Source organism: Camellia sinensis, unplaced genomic scaffold (assembly GCF_055761805.1).
Source record: "Camellia sinensis isolate YWXY unplaced genomic scaffold, ASM5576180v1 Unanchor3, whole genome shotgun sequence".
Lineage (NCBI taxonomy): Eukaryota > Viridiplantae > Streptophyta > Magnoliopsida > Ericales > Theaceae > Camellia > Camellia sinensis.
Window position 1 is genome coordinate 2,997,560 of NW_028129178.1, and position 22,809 is coordinate 3,020,368.

A 22,809-nucleotide genomic window follows, 5' to 3' on the forward strand; every position below is an offset into this window, starting at 1 on the left:
AGGGTACTTATTCTTGACCGTAGCCCGATTCAGTTTCCGGTAGTCTATACACAATCTCAAGGCACCATCTTTCTTTTTAGCAAAGAGGGCCGGTGCTCCCCACGGTGAAACACTAAGGCGAACAAAACCCTTATCTAGCAATTCCTGGAGCTGAACTTTCAACTCAACCAACTCTGCTGGAGCAAAACGGTAAGGTGCCATAGAAATCGGTGCCATGCCGGGCACTAAATCAATGGAGAACTCGATCTCCCGATGAGGTGGCAAACTAACGAGATCCTCAGGAAAGACATCCGAGTACTCACAAACTACCCTCGGCAAAACAACCTGGGTTTCATCACACTCACCACTCTCAAAGCTAGCAAGTAGACCACTAAGCTCACTTCGCCCTCGCGAATCATACCCCGATGGCAAAACACAACCAACCCGGTCTCCCAAGAAATGGAACCACTCCCTGCTCAAGGTACATAACGTGACCCTCTGGCGGTAGCAATCGATAACAGCCCGGTATAACGACAGCCAGTCCATACCCAAAATAACATTGAAGCCCTTCATGGGCATAACAACAAACGGAAAAGGAAGCCTATGGTCGGCGACCTATATATCACAACCTCTAACACCTTGTTTCAAGATCAACTCACCACCCAAGGGCGATACCACACAAATAGGAGATGCTAACTGTGCTAACTCCAATTCCAAAACAAATGCAAATGCAACAGATACAAAAGAATGAGATGCACTCGTGTCAATCAACACGCTAGCAACCGAGTTGCAAAATAGAAAAGTACCTCTCACTACCGATGGAGCTGGTACTAGATCCTGCGCGGTAACAGCATACACGCGCCCTGTAGGCCCCTGATCTACCTGCTCACCTCTAGGAGCATATGACTGCTGCACTGACTGGGACGACGAAGCCCCCAGATTGGCCCTCGAGGCCTGCACAGACTGAGCTGGCTGAAATCCATGCGTCTGTCTAGAACCAGACGCTCCTGAAGTGGCACTCAACTGTGGGCAAAACCTCTTCAGGTGCCCAGGCTGTCCACACTGATAACAAGACAAGGGCTGCCCCCTGCCCAAACTCTGACTCTGCGGCCTAGCTGAAGAAGAAGCAGCTCTCTGACCCCCACCCTTTTGCGGGCAAACTGAAACCTTGTGACCCAGCTGGCCACACTTGTAACAAGCAAACTCCCCCTGATTGCCTCTCCCCGAGCCTGCACTCGGCACTGGAAAGGTCGATCTAGAAACTGCACCCTGAAGCTGCTGAGGGTTATAACCCCTCTGTCTCCTGCCATCACCCTGACCATCCTGGCTCCTCTTGGAGCCCCTCTGCTCTTCCTCCTCTTCCTGCATCATAATTTCCATATGAGCAGCAGCATCTACCAGGTGTCTATACTCTCGGATGTAAGACCCACCAACTCTCAACTTGAGGCCCCGCCTCAACTTCCGCTCAAACTCATAGCAACGGCGTTCCTCGGACGCCACCAGTTCAGGTGCAAACCTGGACAGACTGGTAAAAGTAGCCTCAAACTCGGCCACTGACAAGCCCTGCTGTTTAAGCCGGCTAAACTGATCCCTCAGCTTCTCCCTAGCTGCTGCAGACAAAAACCTCTCCTGAAAAGCATTTACAAACGCCTCCCATGTACCCCCAACACGAGCCTTCTCGTACTTCCACCATTGACCCGCATCTCCCTTCAGCTGGAAGGATGCCAAGGTCACTTTCAGTGTTCCGTCCTCGATGCCAAGCATCTTGAACGTCTTACTCATTTGCTCTAGCCACTCATCAGCCTTCAGTGGCTCCTTCGAATCCCTGATAAACTCATCCGGATTAGACCGGAAAAACTCCCTCTTTAAGAAAGAAGGCCCTGCCTCAGCTACCTGATTCCCAGCTCTAAGAATGCCCAAAGCTCCTGCTATCTCTCTGGCCAAGGCACCCATGGCCTGCTAACCCGCTGGCTCGGCCACATTGGCCTAGCCAACTCCCTCCTGTACTGCCGGAATCTCATCCGGTAAAGGTACTTCCTGCCTCACAAGTCTACCACGCCTAGCACCTCTTCCTCGTCCTGACATCCTAATAAAGGTAATACAGAACGTTAGCACATTCATAAATGTGCCGAAACTAAACACTCACGTCCTAATGCATGGACAACTGTAATTCACTCCACGTAAGCACATAAACACATAAGCATTTACGAATTTCGTTTCCGGATAATGATAGTCCCGAGGCGTTACTAGAGTTCCGGTTAGAAACAGCATTGATCAAGTGCTTTTCCAACAAGACTCCCAGAAACCCAAGGATCCAATCAACATCCTAGAAACTACATTCCATACCCACATAGTCACATAAGCATGTTATCAATTTAGCACATAGCATGTGACACTACATCTAAGTCTCCATCAAGCAAGACAAACCCATTGTGATCCTAATCACTTGCCACGTACCCAAAGTATTCGAACCCGGTACGCTCTGATACCAAGTTGTAATGCCCTCAAAATAATAACATTAAACCCATCAATAGAGACATGCATTTATATAAAAAGTTCCATATCCTTCTATTCATCAGAGTTTCATTACAAAAGTATTACATGTTAACGACAAAAGCAAAATGCCCTATGGGCTTACAGCTTTCCAAGTTAACACTTGGTTACAACAAAAGAGTGCTAACTCATCTACACATTAAGCCCTCGGCTTGAATATACATGTAATACATCAAAAGGAACTTAAATAACATAAATCTGCCCGCCTCTAGCCTCCCAAGCTATGACCTTGGTGGTGGCATGCTACCTGTACCTGAAAATGATATTCCCATATAGGGTGAGCCACAGCCCAGTAGAAATACACTAAACCAACCATGAACAATGACTAAAAGATTAGCAATTGATAGATGGCCAACACTGATACATCCACATAAATCACACTTTATGTCATACGACTTACGAGTCCAAGTTACTTTTCATTTTCCCTTTTTCAACAGATAAGCATATTAGCTCTATTATCATCTCAACAGATATGTATAAAAATTATATCTCACATTCATAGATAAGCATATAAGCTATATCCACATTCTCAACAGATATGTATAACAACTATATCCCACGTTCACAGATAAGCATATAAGTTGTATCCACACTTCACAAAGATAAGTATATGAGCTCTATCTTCACTTCTCTAGACAAGCATATGAGCTGTATCTACAGAGTTCATCCCCTATCTTCTCCCAATACTATCCGGTTTAGAGATACATCCCCTATCTTCCCCTAAACCGCGGAGTACATCCCACATCTCCTCCTCTACACATAACGTATACAAACACATTGGTTCTATATACAATCATTCAATACATACAGTTAATGTATTCTATCAACCGTCAAATTCCATGACACATTCCATTGATTAGTTTTCATTTGCCTAATTATCATGCATTGTCTACAACAATCACGACTATCCTCCACCGATAGCCCAAAGCAGTTATTTCTAAACAGAAAATAAATGCACAATGGATATTCAATCAACATTTCAATTCGGTGAGTGATAAATAAATCAACTACACCCTTTAACCCCATACATTCCCAATCTCAACAATTCCATTTCATTTCCTCATTTCTCACAATTAATTATCCCAATTAATCAAACAATGTAATTAGGTCATTTTCCATAATTAACATTTCAACCCTTAGGTCCCATTTTCATCAATGATTCAACATTAATTCCATTTCTCTATGCCAAACATGCATCTAGGTTTATTATAAATAAAACCCCAACTTTTGTAAAAATAACACAAAAGCCCCAAACTTTCACAAAATTACCAAACCAACCCCAACATCTCAAAATACTAAAATTTAAAGACAAAATCCATAGAGAGGAGTAGGATATCCCTACCTCAAATCCGGAGGCCCAAGGGAGAAGATGACAAAACCCAACGTGCTCCAAATCCCGAAATTTTCAGATTAAAATGTAGCCCTCGACGATCAACAACTTTTTTGTAAAGGCCAAAGATGAGCAAATCACTCCTACTAGATCAAAACCTAGAGAGAAGGTAGAGTTCTAGAGTGAGAGGCTCAACAATGGTGTTTTTGGAAAAGTAGGAGAGAGAAGAGAAAGTGAAAAAGTGATTTGAAAAGTCAAAACTCGGAACTTAAACCCAGTCGCCCCGCTCGAGCGTCAAACGCCCCGCTCTAGCGTCACTCACAGACTCCCGCTCGAGCGTCAACCATCCCGCTCGAGCGGCAGATGCACACTCCCAGAACTTTTACAGAACTAGGTCTCCGCTCGAGCGTCAACTCTCCCGCTCGAGCGTCACACACAGAACCCCGCTCGAGCGGCCAATCCCACGCTCGAGCTTCCAACACTGTACAGGAAATACTGGATGGGTGCAATTCCCGCTCGAGCGCCAAAACCCCCGCTCGAGCGGACAGGTCAAAATCTGGGCAACTAGTTTTGGTTTCTAAACTCAACCAACCTGTAACAAACCTGCCCAACACATCCTATAACTCAAATATGAAGTAAAAAGGATGTAAACAAGATAATAATCAACTACCAACATCCACGGACATATGTCCGGGTCACTGTACAACAAGGGTAAATCCGGGATCGCTATACAGTAAATCTGACTATGGTAATCCCTAAGCTAGTGTTTGCAAATAGTCTCATCGAGCACTACGAAAACCATTTTACCGATTCTGAACTGGAAAGAAATTGGGACCTACTCCGTGCTTGTTTTTGGACTTTCACTATGGACCTAAAGCCAACTTAATTGTCAACAATCTACACCTCCTAACCGAATTCACCAAGGTATTTAACGAATTTTCTCAATAAAATTTAATCATTCTTAATAAAAACAATTTCAAAAGTATTTCTTCAATGCAATGTGAAAATTAAATTATAAAATCGTACGATGATCAATGGCATGCATAAATTTGTAAATGTTCCAATTTACCTAGTTTATATGCATTTTCTACAACAATCAATGCTATCATCCACTGATAGCCAAGTCAATTATCTCTATCTCAACATTTTGAAATAAGCAATATATAGAGAAAATTTTAATAATTCATTTCCATCAATTCCATAGTTGAATATACATTTAAAAAATCTCATCTCTTTCAATATACTTGTTCAATATGCACAATGCCTCAAGAATTTCATTAACACAATTCCAATTTTACATTTTCACTTTCTAGGTTTTTTAGAAAATTAAGGGTTTCTCTCTCTAAACACATTTTTCACAAATTTAACATTATAAATTACTCAAAATAGTGCTACTTTGTAAAAAAGGCAAAGTTTGAGAGTTTACCCGTTAATTTATGCACTAATACATATATAATGAAAACCCTAATTTTCCAAACTCTTATAACTATCAAGAACATCACATAACAAAGCTAAATAACATACAAAACAACATACAAAACGTTAAGAAAATCCCAACCACAAGTTTGAAAGAGAAAAAGAGAGAAAAGCTCCAACATTTGATGATGCTGAAATTTGATCTCCACTGGTCAAAACAACTCTCGAAACGCTTGTCAAAATGGTCTTAAGAACTACCATCTAAATCTCAATAGATTCTAGTGGATTTGAGAAGAAGTGTGGGTTTGGGTGTGTTGGTAGAGAGAAAAGGGGTTTTAGAGAGGAGGAGAGAGAGGGAGAGAGCAAGAGAGAGAAATAAGAAAAGTGACCAAAAAGAAAGAGCAGAATCAAATTTGAGTGTTTTGGGTCTAAAAATCAAGACAGAAACATGGAAAGCCATACATGTGGAGGTCCTCGCCGTACGTGTAGTTTGTAGATGTGGATCTATGCTTGGCATCCCAACTCTACCTCATGTTTCTCCTGCACAAAACTGCATATGCAAGCTTCCCATGCTGCACATGTGGAGGCACCTACTTTGGCCAAAATTTTCCAAAGGTACTCTTATATTTCTTGATTTCGTCTTGACGCCCACAACTCAAAAATTCTAACTCGGGAAACGTTAAGAAAGATTAAGTATGGTCGGAACGAACTGCCAATGACACTACACGAAACTCAAGACTCAAGAAAATAAAACGAATGGTCTGAATAAGCACTCTCAAGGCAGGTCCAAGACATCACAATGGTGAAGCAACGACGAAGATGGGGTTGGAAACAGAGAAGAGGATGAGAGAAAAGTGAAAGGAGAAAAAAAAAAAAAAAAGAGAGTTTGAAAGCTCCATCAACGGCATCGCAACACCAACAAAGTTGAGGCTGATGAAGAGTTGAATCACCTAAGAGCGAGTTCAAACGACGAGGTGGCGTTGCCAATGGTTTCTTATTCGCGCAGCTGTCGAATTTCTTCATGGTCTAGACTTAGCCTCCGGACCAGAACGATGGCATCTGATCTGTGACGGAACACTACGAGAAATATTGCTTATGCCGGCGCTTATATAACAACGTTTTTAAAAACGCTGCAGAAAAGGTGGTGCTTCTTTCAATAAACGTCACGTCACTCCGTACGAAGAGGAAGGCCTGTTGTGTTTTTCTATATATCAGATAAAAAAAATATTTTACAAAATCCCTCCCTCATAAAAAGAAGCGTGAGTGAGAGATGAGGGTTTTTACTTTTTAGTGAGAGAAAGTTTGCAAGAATGGCGTCTAGGGTTTGGATCTGCTGATTTTTCTTCGATTTCTCAGTAATCATTTTATTTAGGCTTTGGATCTATGTGTTCTTCAATTTCCCTCTAATTGATTTGCGATTTGCCTTTGAAAGCGAGGAGTTATAGACGAATCGAAACTATTGGTTCGATTTCTACACTTCACCGTAAGTATTAAATTGAGTTTGTTTTGATCTCACTTTGTCGTGTTTCTTGATCGATTTCTGTCATACTAATCTATTAAAATCTGTATGTATCAATTTCTTGTTCTTTCTTGGGGTTTATATGATTAGAAACCTGATCTCGAGAACTCAAAGCTTGTTAGGGTTTTCGCTAATTTCTCTTAGAAATACAGGGATCTGATCTCAAAACTTGTATTTCGTGCTCTATTTGCGTCAAATCGATCCCGGTGTTCCCATGGTTCAAGAAGAAGAGGCCTCTTAGAACTAACAGGTTTGATCTCGAAACCTATGTTCCGATGGTTCGAGAATGAGAGGTCTCTCTCTCTCTCTCTCTCTCTCTCATAGTTTGCATATTTGATTTGATATAATCGACCAAATTTTTTGATAGTTCTTCTTCTAGCTGGAATTATTGCTTCTCAATATTTTTTTGATTTGCTATTGTAGTAGGGACTTTCCAGATTTTTTTAATTTTACTTTTTATTTATTTGCAATGAGATTGGTCCCTCCAGACCTGATCTGTTCTTCCAAAAAGAGTCAAATCCACTCAAGCACCACTTCCTCTTCTTCTTCTACTATTTATTTATTTATTATTATTATTTTTGTGATAGTTGTTTTATGCTATTATTTTTCTCTCACTCTGGTTTTCTCTTTTCTTCTTGGATATTCATTAATGTAAACAGTTTTTTTTTTTTTTTTCTTCTTTTGTAGATCGATGTGGTACTTTAACTGGTTTTAGTAATGAGGTACTTATTTGGGTTGCAATTCCAAGTTGTTTCCTTATTCAGTGTGTGGAAAACATTGAATGTGCTGGATGATTTCTAGTCTCTCTGATTCATTCTCTTCTCTATTCTTTATGATTTCAATGCAATATACAGTGCAGACATATTCACAACTATATATTAATGGGTTTTGAGGTTTTCTCATCTAATTATCTGATGGAGGGTTTGATTGATTCATATTCTCGTGGGAATTTCATAATTTTTATTGGGTTTTGGGATTTGAGTTCCTTCCCCTTTTACTTTCCCTCCATCCAAACAAAGTCTTACTATCAAATAGGCCAATTTGAACACGCATTTATTTATTCTAACATAATTTTCTCATCACATTTCTTTCTTTTCTAGGCCTTTGTTTTTTATTTTCAACCTCAAGATCCTGAAAATATATATGTAGCACTTGTAGCTCTATCTGGCAGAAAAATACCAGGTATGCCCCTTGATGTTTTTAAATTTTTTGTTTCATTTTTCGTTTTGGTATTGATTTTATATATATATATATATATATATATATATATCTATATATCCATTTTAGTTGCTAACGTTTAATTATATATATTCAACACATAAATAATACTAAAAAATTTAAGTGCAAATGGCATGCTTAACTTAGGAAGTTTATTAAAATAATCAATATTATTATTTATCATCTATTAGTATTATATTCACCCAAAAATCTTTTAGTATTATAAAGCCTTGTCTTTTATTGCCAAAAAAAGGTCAATCTTTGTTAGTGTTTTTAGAAAGATAAAGGTTTTGTTTAGTTTGAATTTAAAAAATTATTTTTTGAAACTTTGAAAAAAAAATAAAAAATTATCACCTCTTGATCCAGGTATGAATTGAAGATTATCTACTCTATTTCATATTTTGATGATTTCAAGTTGCTGCCCTTAATCTTTAGAATTTCCAAATATGCATTGTTGTACTACAATAAATAATATATTCATGGTGCTACTGTTGGCACCTAATAATTTATTAAGGATCAATTTAAATGTTGCATTTGAGATTGTTAATGTTAATTGTTTCTCTAATAATGTACTATGTGCTTATGGAAATTATCTTGGCAACATGTTTCACTTTTTTTTTATGGAAATTATCTTGATGATGATATTAGAAATTCTGTTTCTTACGTGGGTAATCATCATGGATATAGAAATTACTAAAGTCATGAGAAGTTAATAGACGAAACCTATTATAGATTTCTCCCGAGTGGGAACTTACATAGCCCCCTCAAATATCATCTAATGTTGAAGGGTTCTCTACCGTTGATGTCCAATTTATAGGAGGGTAAACCATAGGAAGATTGAGTTTAATAGGAAGGAGGCTTGAGTCAATTTAATGGATAATAACCCCTCTTCTTAGACTTAGAAACTGGTAATGTATCCGTATGCAACAGAACTGATGATTGAAGTGTAAAAACCAGTTTGCTTGAAAATAGAAGATGAATCAAATTTTGCATGTGATGTGGTTTCAAATTTTACATGTCAATAATTTGGAATTAATATCACCTTCTTTGAGCCACTTAATCTTTTAGCCTTTTGACCCTAGAAAATTTGCTCCTTAAAAATTTTCCTTTTTTCTTGCTTTTTCTTGGGATATGATTTTGTTGTTGTTAAATGTTAACTGAGTCAATGAATACATGGTGGACCAGTTTTCCGAGGGGTCACATAGCATAATTTCCAGCTACTTGGGAAAAAAGGCATTAAAATGGAAGTTATGGAAGTACTCTAATGCAATTAAAGGAGAGATAGCGAATATCTTTTGATTCCATATGTAAGTGATCAAGTTGGATTATCTTCATTAACTTCACCTAATTGGGATTTGATCTAGCAGTAATGGTTCTAAATTTTTCATCTGAACATGGTTCAATGCAGGCATAGCCGTGGCATCTCAAGCTTCTTCAGCTAATATAAAGAAGAAACAGAGAAACATGTTGATGATGGTGGTGGTGATATAGTTGAAGTAGTACCAAACCTGAAGTTGCTTCAGCATCATCATTGGGAGGTGCTAGTGAGTATGACAATTCAACTCCATTGGTCCAGGTTACGACATACAATAGCGTTAAAGTTCAGGAGTTCTCATCTGATGGCAAGATTTGAATATTTTCCTCCCTGTTTTTAGCAGTAGTTGTGTAATTATTCTTAGAGCCTGTTTGGTGTAGCTTTTCCAAAGCTGTAAGTTGAGTAAGGAGGTAAATTTTCTGGGGGTAATCATATTATGCACCATAATTTGTGCCAGTTAAGCTGTGAATGCACCATTAAATATCGGGTGTTTATGCTGTGAATGCACCATACTTAAGCTGTTGTAATTTTTAATCCAAGCACTATTGCCTTGCTATAAAGCCCTTGCTCTCAGGATGGAAATGGGGTGATGGCTGCCTTCCAAATGATGGTAGGCATTTCTCTAGTTGATACTGGTTAGTTATTTTCGTCTATGATTTGTAGTGTTTCAACTTAAAACTTTCGAAAACAGCTAAAAAATAATTGAGATTATGCTGACCTTCAGAGGAATATGAAATTCTCTTAGGCACAGGTTACATCCTTGTTCATTGGATTGATCAAATAACAATTTTAACTTAGATTTCATCTGCATCACATATTGTGCAATATTGCTTCTTCAGTTAGTGGATTTATATGTCTATTATATTTGAAAAAAAATTATAAGTGCTTATCATGCCAACCTTTTGCACGTATTTACTGCAAAATATTCTTTAATATGTAAAATTTCTGAGTACAAAAGCCATATATAAGCTTCATGGACAGCATAACAATGGGATTTGGAATTGGCCTATCTGGTCGTGGTCGCTACCAGCTTATCACTGAGGTCTGGTTGCCTTTTCTAGCACACACATATATATATATATATATAGATAAAAAACACTATTCAAGTTATTAATTTTTACTTGTTTGGGTTTCTTTCAGAGGTCTGTGCTTGCTATGCCAGAAAATGGTATTGGCTTGTTTCCAGATGTGGGCTTTTGCATATATAGCAGCACGAACTCCAGGAAGAGGATCAGCTGGTATGCTTTTTGTTATTTAAAAAGTTGCAGTTGGGTTCTATGGAGGGAATTTTTTTTATGATGTTACGTTTTCTTTTGTTTGCACATTGAAGCTTTTTGGTATCACCTTTAAGTATATTGAATTTAATGTTTAAATTCATCATTGAAGGGCGTGATGCTCATTATTTTTTTAGAAAAAGTAACGTGAAAATGTGATAAATCTGCAATGGGTCTTTTATCATCATCATTAAGGCAGTGACCAATCAGACCGATAAGATGGATTGAAGACTCATCAAAATCCAAATTAGATCAAAGACTCATCATCATGGGATATAATACCCTTGGCCTAATGTAAAAGTGGGATAAACTGTCAATTCTATATGATATTAAATTATAAAATAGCAAAATAAGAACTTTGTTTGATAGTAGAAATAATAATTAAACTGGACGGAGAATTAGTAACTTAAAATTAAATTGTTATTTGTGTATATTACAGGACCGAAGTTCACAAGATAATGTCAGCATCATGATTGCTGATTAGGGGAATGCACTTGTATGCATTAGGTTAATTTAATCTAATGTTTTCCATTCTAATCTAATGTGTTAATCTATTGTATTGATATTAACCTTTCTAATTTTGTCCTGTCTGTGACTTTTTGCAGGACAGATTGGCAAAGTTTGCCTCGTCAGAAAAAATTTTTTGTTTATAAACTGGGCCAAGCTTTTGCTACTATCGGTATTGTGTCATTAGGAATATGGATGTCTTCTCTGCTTTCTGCATGAGTTTTCAAGCCTGCTGACTTTGTAAATAAATCCTCACTGATTTCCAATATATTGTGTCTAGATATATTCTGTAATTGTACATTTATCACATCTTATTGATATTAATAATGTGTCTCAGAAGAATCTGAAATGATTGTCATTTTTACATTCATTAAAGTACTGTATCAACTATGCTGCAAGGATAGATTCACTTACGATTGCTTTTGTAAATCATTTTACTTTTAGAGTGATTTCTTGCTGATTGAAAAGCAATTAAGATTTGAGGATGACTGCTAAATTTCAACTCTTTCATGTCCATGTTAGGACACTTTATAGAAATTCTAGTGCCAGTTAAATATTAGCGTGGTGTATGCAGAAAAATCAGTTTGGAAACTAGGAAGCCAATTTTCTCTAATGTTCTATGAGATGCAGAGATGTGTGGTAGAACCTTTTGTCAATGAAAGGTGAACTGTGCTAGATGGGTACTCTGTTGAAAAAGGCTATGGCGGCGTTTTTTAAACGTCACTATATCCCTACCCAACGGCTAGATTTGAAAAATGTATAAATGTCTATAATGGCGTTTAAAAACGCCGCTGTACTACATATAGCGACGCTTTTAAAGCGCCATAAAGCTATAGCGACGGCTGCATCTTCGACGTTTGGTACTAAACACCACAAAAACAATTAACGGCGTTTTTGATATCTATAGCGGCGTTTTTAAAACGCCGTTAAAAGTCAGTTTTCTAGCAGTAGAAGTACACTAATCCATCTCTACACCATCATTGGGTTCACCAGGTCCTGACATGAGCGACACCAAATATAAAAGTAGGATGTGAGAGAGAGAGAGAGAGAGAGGTTGTGCTGTCAACGAAGATTGAAGAGATTGACAGTAGAGGTAGGAAGAGAATGAATCGAAATCAAGATGAGGGAGATTGGAGAGAGACAGATAAAATTTTACAAATAAAAATTTAGACAGATAAAATTTGAACAAATAAAAATTTAGATAAGAATTTCAACAAATAGAATTTCACATATATAGAATTTCAATAGATAGAAAATTCACCCACATTGAATTTCAACGGATAGAATAAAAATTTCAAATGATAGGCCTTAATAAAAATTAAAAAAATAAAATTGAAAACAAAATGTCATCTAAAATAACAAAACGCACTTCTCACCACAATATTTCACAACAAGTAGTATACTTCTCACCAAAAAAAAAAAAACCTAGCGGACCTAACACCTTACACCTTCTTTAAATTGGATTTTTCACCAATTAACCCATTTAGAAACTTCAAGAGCAGGATATAATTTCAAAAATCATATGAGCCAAATTGAATTTTTGGCAAATTTCAGATAGTGTATTTGTAATTTATCCTAATTGCAATCATAGTTGGACCCTATCTTGATGTCTTGGTAACTATGTTTGTCGGTTGATCATCTCCAACAAATCCCTATATTAAGGGATAGATAGGTATGTGACAAAAACCAAACTGTCATTTTTATTTTATTTTACTTTTGGTAAATTACAAATACACTCCATGAGATTTGTTTAAAATATGGATTGCTCCCTGTGATTCTAATTATCTAAAATTGATTTAAATAAATTAGAAATACTAATTATCTAGAAATTAGAAGAGTGATGTTTTTAACATAATTTATACTCACTAATTATCAATTTTTAACTTGAGAAAAGTTCTACCAAGTAGACCCAAACACTACACCATCTTAAATACAAAAAATAAATAAATAATTCTCAATAGTGAAATATGTGGAAATTTTACTAAGCGCAAGTTGGCTCAAAATAAAATTTAGGGCATTCAGGTGAAAAACCCAACCTTGGATTTTTTTTTGGCCCAACAGTGCACGCGCTAAACAATTATGTCCATAAGGACATGATTTTGCAAAATGACCAAATTACCCATATATATCCTATCAGCTTCACCGATCCACACCAAAATGAGAGAGCCCTAATCGTGTTTCCTCTCTCTCTCTCTAAAACCATCGCACCAATTTTGCCATCGCCAAAGCCCTCCTCCTCCATCGTCCACCACTGTCGAAGCCTTCATCTTTCGTCGTTCACCGCTACCGTCGTTTCCCTCGATGTCAAATCCCTTTTTTTTCTTTAATTAAGATCTGTGTGCTGTTGTTGAAACCCTAATCGTGTCATCGTTGTCGAAACCCTCTTCCTCCATTGTCCACCACTACCGTTGTTTCCACTGATGCTGAAGCCCTCTATCTTTTTCAATTAAAATCTATCTTTTTCAATTAAAATCTATGTGTTGTTACCGATCATTCTCAAACGATAAGAGAGATGAAGAAGTCGCGACTAGGGTTTCAGATTGAGAAGTTTCAATTGGCGGTAACTTACTGAATTACCTCATCTGCTCAATACTATCAGTGCCACCATCGTCGTTGTCATGAACTTCATTGAATTCTTCATCTTCATTGTCTTCATCTCCTCCTCCTTGTTCGTTTGGTATCGTTTATCGTCTTCACTAATTGTTCTTACTATTTAAGAGTTTTGAAGATAGAGAGACTATCTAGTTCATCATCGATTCTGGTGATGACGGCCATATCAAAGCCGTCGACGTTAGCGGCCCTCCTATGTAGGGCACCACCCACGGTGACGAAGGAAGAGATGACAATAGTGGGTATGGATCTATTCAACCTCTCTCTCTCTCTCTCTATCTCTCTTCTTTGTTTTCACTTTCTCTTTCTACAGTTTATCATGCCTTCAATGGAAACCCCTCTTCTCCCGACTCTCTAATCTCAGTCTCATTATCAATGACACCTTGCTCTTGAATTCTAACCGATCCAATTTCAATTGAGTGATCCTCAATTCTATTTTCATCAACTTCATGTATCATTTATTGATTGTCACTCCATGTTGTTTTTATTAAATCTAACATATCAGAGTGGTGGCTGATGTGGTTGAAGAAGAATTGAGAGATATCATTGCCAATTTTTTTGTTGAAGGGGCTATACGGCGACGGAACTTTGGTCCTACGAATTCCTGACTCACCATTGTGCTAGTGATCTATGTGTTGTTACCATTTCTCTTCTTTACAATTCATATTTACACGCAATATATGTACTTATTATCTTATGTACATGTGCACTCTGTGTGATAATTTTCAACACTAAGTGCTTGATTTTGGTTTTTTCAATGTTCAGGGAGCTAAAATCAGATCCACCACCACTACCGCGTCTTTACCACTGGCAAAGTTGATGTGAGGGTGGTCAGAGTTGATAGGGGAGACGTGGCTACGGAACAACATCCGCCATGGATCAATCTAAAAGCAAGCAAACCAAACCAACAAATCCAGCTTCCTCTCCACTATCTCTCTCTGTCTCTTTGTCTCTCTGTCTCTTTGTCTCTCTCTCTCTCTCTCTCTCTATATATATATATATAGGGCTATTTTGGAAAGATAGTTAAAAGTTACTTTTTGGTTAAAAGCTGATTAAAAGCTGCTTTTTGTGAGAGAGAGAAGTGGGTTATAATCTGGGAAGTGGATTGTAACCCACTTCCCAAAAGACCCCATATATATATATATATATATATTTTGTTGTTGAACAGTTTGTAACAGATCTGTTCAAAATTTGAACAAATAGTAAAACAAACAAAATTTAGGGGAAAAAAATCAACAGATAATAAAATTTCAAAAAATCTGAAATTTTCTTTCTTTTTTTTTGTTTTTGTTTTTGTTTTTGTTTTTGTTTTTTTTTTGAGAACCTATTTATTTGTTATTATTGTTGTTGATGTTGATGATTGCAACAGATAAAAAAAAATTATGACACAGATTTTCAACAAATAGTGTTTCACTAGATAAGAACAAAGAGAAACATACAGAATTTGAACATATAGAGAGAAACCCACAGAATTTGAATATATAGGGGAAAACATTGAACATATAAAGAAAAAAATTCAACAGATACATTTAAATAGTCAAAATAATTTGAACAAATAGAAAATTATTTGAACAGATAAAAAAAAGTCAACAGATAACTTAAAGAGTAAAATTAGAAATAAAATGTTCTTCAAAACACACAAAAGGACTTTTCACCAAATTATTTCACAAATAGTGGACCTCTCACCAACAAAAAAATTATCAACTGCATATATACCTTATACCCTCTTTAGCTTGGATTTTTCAACAATTTTCTCATTAATTGTTTGGGAAGTTTGGATTTTGGTTTTTTTTTTTTTTTTTTCACTAAAAGACAAATTGGTTACATAACCAAAAAAAAACCAATCCAAACAAAATACCACATCAAACCCCATAATCATTTCATTTTTTATCTGACAAACATCACATCCAACTACAAAAAAATCAACTATCTTGCCAAACACACAAAAAAAAAAATTCTCTAATAATATCCTACAACTAAAAAAACCTACAAAAAATTCACTTCCCAAACACCCACTGTGTATCCTAAGTTATATTAAACTTATTTTCAAACTTAAATTATTTTATGAGCTTGTCTTTTAAAGTAAAATTTTGAAGTTGAATCATGTTTTCAAAAAATACTTTGTTTGGTCTAGACTTTTCAAAAATAGTTTTTTAAGATTTTAATTCGTATTTGTTATTTATTTTTAGTGGTTTTTTTTTTTAATGTCTTAATCTTTTTTATGTTCTTTCAAATTTTTAGATTCACGTAATGTAGACATACTTAAAAAGTACAAAATTAGTGCAAAAGTTTTTCAAAAACTAATTGAATATAAAAACTATAAAATATAGGGCACTCAATTCATAAATTCAAATTTAAATTTTATTTGGGCAAAAGTCCAGACTCTAAAATACTATGTATTGAAACGAAATGGCCAAAGTACCTACCCTCTATTTTGACCGTATAAACCACCTTCCATCTCTATCTCTCTTTCTCTCTCTATAGACATAAAACGAAACCCAAAACCCTAAGGTGCTGTTTGGTAACACTTACGTTTTCAGTTTTCTATTTATATTTACAAAAATTTTAAAAACTCAAATAAAAACTTGTTTGGTAAAATTTTTGATTCATAAATTAGTGGTCTCAGTTTATAAATTTGGCCAAAAAATGAAAACACAAAAAATGTGTTTCCGTTTTAAGTTTTGAGTTTTTTTTTTTTTACCACCCAACATTGGCCACCACTCATCACCATTTTCCACCACCGTCTTCCGCCACCACCACCCGCCACCACCCATCTGCCATCCACCTGCCACCACCCGCCACTACCATCCACCACCTGCCACCACCACCCGCCACCTACTTGCCACCACCACTCACCACCTACCTGCCACCGTCATCCACCACCTGCCACCACCAGCCACCTGCTACCCACCTGCCGCCACCACCCACCACCCACTCCCATTACCACCACCACCATCATTCACCACCCACCCGCCACCCACCTGCCACCACCTACCACCACCACCACCTTCACCCACTCGCTACCACCTACCACCCGCCATCCGCCACCGTCACCCACCTACCCATCTACTACCACCCGCCACCACCCGCCATCCGCCACCCACCTGCCACCACCCACTCACTACCACCCATCACCCACCACCGTCACCCACCCACCGTCACCACCCACCACCACCTGTCACCACCCACCACCGCCCTCCATCCACCATCCACTTGCCACCACAGCCCACTACGCGCCACCACCACCACTACCACCACCTGCCACCGTCACCCACCCACCCGCCACCACCCACCTGCCACCCACCAACCACCGCCACCGCCACCACCACCCACTCGCTCCCGCCTACCACTCACCACCACCCGCCACCACCCACCATCACCACTTTCCACCACCGTCTTCTGCCGCCACTTGCCATTTCTCACTATTTTTTATATTTTTTAAACATTTTGTCAATTACCAAACGGGTTTGTAGTTTATGTTTTTCTAAAAATAAACAAAAACCAGTTTATAAAATTTTTGTAAATATAAACTGAAAATGTAAACGTTACCAAACACACCCTAAGAAATCCTCTCTCTCTCTCTCTCTCTCTCTCCCTCTCCCTCCCTCCCTCTTTAAAATCTAGGCCTTACTTAAATTGTTTGCCACCGTTGCCACCACATCCACCATCAGGACCGTTGAAGTCCACCTACCCAGCACCATCGCTGTCTTTAGCCGACGAAGAACGAGTCGCTGGTCACCGATAAGCCGATAGGTTAGTGTGAAGGCCCCATCCTAGCTCCATTGCTGCATACTCCACCATCACCGCAATCTGCCCATCCGTAAACCTCACCCTCCTCGTGTTCTTCTCATTCGACGACTTTTGTTTCAACTCTCTGTCGCCGAGGTTTTCTTCATCTGCAATCACTAGTGGTAGAACTTGGTCATAACGAGCTGCGACAATAGCAGAAACAGCGTGCATCCGGTGGAGGACTCGGACGATGGCATGATCTAAGTGGACCGTCAGTTCCTCGACATGGTGCAAGCTCCAATTGCAGCAACAAGATTGAACATATCAATTCAACAGACAGAAAAAATGAATTTTGTTGTTGTTGTTGAACAGATTTATTCAAAATTTGAACATATAGTGGATAGATTTAAATAGGTAAGCAAAACAAATTGAACAAATAATAAAATTTGGATAGATATTTGAACAAATAAGGAAAAAAAATTGAACAGATAGTTAAAAAATTAAACAGATAATTTTTTGTTTTAAAGAGATAGCCAAAAAATTAAGCATATAATTTTTTTTGAACATATAGTCAAACAATTAAACAAATAATCAAAAAAATTCAACTGATAGATAATGAATAAAATTGGAAATAAAATGTCCTTCAAAGTAATAAAAAGACTCCTCACCAAACTATTTCATAAAAAGTTGTCGTCTCACCAATCCACTGGACGTAATGCCTTATATCCTCTTTGGGTTGAACTTTTAAACAATTTTCCTTAATATATATATATATATATATATTTAGTGCATTTTTATATTTTATTGTATTTAATCAATTTTTAAAAACATTTGTACAAATTTTGTAATTTTGAGCATATTTAAATTAAATTAAATTAAGTGAAAAAGTAATTTTTTTTTATTAAAAAGGTTTTAAAAAATCACTAAAAATAAGAAAATGTGAATTGAAAACTAAAAGTTTATTTTAGAAAAATCTAAAGCAAGCAAAATGCAGCAAACACCATTTCAGAAATAGTTTGAGCTAAAAAGATAAATTTAAAATTATTAAAATTTGAAAAATTAGTTTAATATATATATATATATATATTACTCACGCTATTCATTTATGAAATTATTAGGCTAATAAGCCCATGTTCAAATCCTTTTGGGTTAGAAGGACATACTATCTGTTCAAAAGATTAACTATCTACCTATTTAATCAAATGTTACTAACTTGTACACGTGTCAATTATCTGTCTAATAATTTGTTCAACTATATATGTGTGTCACCTATCTGTGCAACTATATATTCAAATGTCTAACTATTTGTTCAAATATGTACCCGCGTCACCTATCTGTGCTATTATTTATGCAAATGTATGTCTAAATATATGTTCAAATGTACATGTGTTACTTATGTGTGCAACTATCGACTCAAATATCCTAATATATATAGATGTGTCAACAATCTATTGACCTATCTGTTTAATTCATTGCCACTAGCTGCCGTCGCTGGCAACCGTTGTTAGACACCATTCGCCACCCAAATGCAACTTTCTAACGACTTTTCAATGTGTTCTTCTCACCAAATAAGATTAATCATTAGACCTAAGAGCATCTCCAATGCACTAGGCATATAATACTTGTTAGTTAAAATGGCTAATGTGATTCACTTTTTTCAATTCCAATGCACTAGGCATATGATTAGGCATTTTGCCTCAACTCATATTCACTAGCTACATGTAGCTAGCCTTCAACGCTAGGCAAAATGTATTCAATCATTAGGATCATTTCCCTCCATCTTTATTGTTGACGTGGCATTCTATAAAATTAATAGTATTTGGATAAATAGCTAAAATAAAGAGCATGATTGGAGTAAAAACATAAAACAGTTGATAGGCAAAATAAAATATATACTTTATAGTAATATTCAGATAGGTAAAATGCCTACTACCGTTGGAGATGCTTAATGCCTAACAGACTCTTGAACTTAGATTTATTTTTTGGAAAGATTACAAAAAATCCCAAAGTTTGACTCTTATAACAAAATAAATCTTGAGTTTTTAATTTTATCGATTTATACCCTAATTTTTTTATTTGTTTTCAATGTAAGTCATATGACTATTTTTGCTAAGTAAAATTGATAGAAAAATAAATATTTTAATCATTAAATTCAACGAAAAATAATATTTTAGCCATTTTATATATACCTACATTGAGTTAATGTCTAAAATTATTTTTTTCCATCGATTTTACATAGCAGAAATGACGAATGGTTTAAATTAAAAATAAATTTAAATTTTAAAATTTATTTTGTTATAAGGATTAAACTCTAAATTTTTTTTAAATATTTTTTCTTACTTTTATTTTTACGTGAAATTTTTTTTTAAAAAAAAAAGATGCATTAGAGAGCATGAATTATTTTTTCCAAAAAAAATTGAAATAGGAGACATACATATTTTAACCGCTTCCTTGACACGTCACGTGATCAATAAAGAAACTCATTTCATGGGCGTGACATCTGCCACACCTCATCGTCATAAATCTTTCCTACATATCCGACAAATGTTCAAAGAGGATAACAACATGTCTTAAAGCAACAAAAACAACAACAACCATCGGTTGTAAAAGTGTAATTTATGGGGCCCAGTAAAACTATTACGTTTTTTCTTTTTTAATTAATAATTAATAAGCCATTATCTTCTTCTTCAGATGATTTTATAAAATTATTCTTCGACAACAATAATTTAGTGGAATTAAGTTTTAAAGAGTCAAAATCCTAAATGTTATTTTTAAGTGGTGTTGGGATACTCAATCAATTATGTAACAATAAATTTTGAATTCACAAATAGATAAAAATTCGAATCTACATTTTTAACAGTAGATATTGTTCGGACTTAAAAAATTTATTCTATCAATTACATATGTTGTCAACGGATTAACTAAATCAAAAAAAAAAAAGTCAAACCTGAGATCACAATATTTATAAATCAAACTCTTATTAAGTTTTTTTTTTTTTTTTTGGAGCTAAACTCTTATGAAGTTCACACACTACCTTGAGTTATTATTCTTGAATAATATTCATGCTTCTGTCATAAATTGTCGGTGGCTCTCATTGAAGGGACAAGGTCATTTTAGACCATTTGCAATTTATTTAAGTACTATGCCTTCGTTTGGCATGGGAGATTTTGAATTTTTTTGGTTAAAATAAAAATATATATATATATATATATATATATGTTTTTGAGTTTAATAAGATAAAATGTCACGTCAAAATTATAATCATTTTATTTTTTTTATAAAAGTAAAAAAAATTAAAAAATCAATCTCAAATGATATTTTTTAATCCTAAATTAAAATAACTAAAACATTAAAAAATCAATTCATATCTCGAACGAAACCTATAAGACACCACAAACACCAGTGCGTTTGCTCACTGTTATGCAACAACCGTACAAAATAAATTTATACATATATAAACATCTATCTATCTATATCTATATATATCTACACTATATATATAATCAAATATAGTTATATTGGCAAAAGTCTCTAAATATTTATTATTAAATTTTCATAATTTTAAAACTCTCATTTTCTTACGTGGCAACCCTCTTTGATTGTTTTTCATGTTTTCTATTTTCCTCTATTTTTTATTTGTTTGATTAATTAAAATGAAAATTAATTTCATGGTTTATGGGTAAAGATTTGAATTTCAAAATTCCTCCATATAGATAAACATATAAAAATTAATAAATAATTTATGAAAATTAATTTCATAGTCTATAGATAAAGATAAAAATTAAATAACTAATTTTAAAAAATTAATTTCACAACTTATAGATAATTTAAAATTTCTTTCCAAAAATGAACTTATAAAAATTGATAAATAACTTATAAAAATTAATTTTATGCCCTACAGATAAAGGTTAAAAAATTGATTAAAAAAAAAATGAAATTACTCCTTTTTTTTGCCCTTCATTTTGTAGTAGTTGTATTGGAAAAAGTCTCCAAATATTCATTATTAAATTCTCATAATTTTAAAACTCTCTCTTTCCTACGTGGCAACCCTCTTTGATTGTCTTTCATATTTTCTATTTTCCTCTATTTTCTATTTGTTTGATTAATTAAAATGAAAATTAATTTCATGGTTTGTGAATAAAGATTTGAATTTCAAAATTCCTTCATATAGAGAAATATATAAAAACTGATAAATAATTTATGAAAATTAATTTCATGGTCTACAGATAAAGATAAAAATTAAATACCTAATTTAAAAAAAATAATTTCACAACTTGTAGATAATTTAAAATTTCTTCCCGTAAATGAACTTATAAAAATTGATAAATAATTTATAAAAATTAATTTCATGACCTACAAATAAAGGTTAAAAAATTGATTTAAAAAATGAAAGATAAACATATAAAATTTCATAAATAATTTATGAAAAATTATTTCATGACCTAGCGATAAAGAAAAAAATTAAAACAATTATTTAAAAAAATTAATTTCATGGCTTATAGATAAATAAACATATAAAAATTGATAAATAATTCATAAAAATTAATTTCGTGGTCTATAGATAAAGATAAAGATTAAATAATTGATTTACAAAAAATTAAAATAATAAAATTTAAATAAATATATGATTTGTTAATCTGTATCTATCAAAAACATATCTATCTAAATCTTTGTTTTGATTTACTTATATTTTTTTCTCCTTCAATCACATATTATCCTTTTTTATTTTGAATCTATACTAAATGTAGCGGAGTATGAGAATTTTTCAAAGTCTTAATACTATAAATTCTTATGGATTCTCTCTCCTATGTGTCACTTCTCAAGTCTCCCCTCCTACTTTTCTTAATTTTTAATCATTTATCAATTATCTAAATCTCAAAAGCTAAAAGGATTATATATATTTAAATAAAATGATAAATATTTAGATATGAACAACAAAGAGGTAGAGATAAAAATATAAAAAATAAAATAAAATAAAAAGATAACTATTCAAATTTCAACCACACAATCATATAAAGAGTCAAATAAAAGATAAAAAAAAATAACTAAATAAAAAATATTACGAGTTAATTAATTTTAAAAATAAAAATTTAACTATTTATATAAGAACAATTAAAAATATTTAAATAAAAAAATATTACGAGTCAAATAATTTTTAAAATAAAAAGGTAATTATTTATATATGAATAACAAAAAAAAAATAGAGATGAAGAAATATACAAAAATGAAAATAGAACCATTTAGATTTGAACTGCAAAATGAAAATTCAAATAAAAGATAACAAAATATTTAAATAAAAAAATATTAAGATTGGGATATAAATATCCCAAAAAAGAAGATAATTTTTTTAACGATCTAT

At 34.6% G+C, this 22,809-nt stretch overlaps 1 long non-coding RNA gene across 1 annotated transcript; it reads left to right on the forward strand.

Annotated features, from left to right (window-relative positions):
* Nucleotides 1–6,358: 6,358 nt before the first annotated feature.
* Nucleotides 6,359–9,606, forward strand: LOC145816153 (uncharacterized). Its single transcript, XR_014358587.1, has 6 exons — nucleotides 6,359–6,761; nucleotides 6,950–7,047; nucleotides 7,485–7,519; nucleotides 7,898–7,979; nucleotides 9,201–9,322; nucleotides 9,424–9,606. It is a non-coding gene; the product is annotated as an uncharacterized LOC145816153 (long non-coding RNA).
* The last annotated feature ends 13,203 nt before the right edge of the window (nucleotides 9,607–22,809 follow it).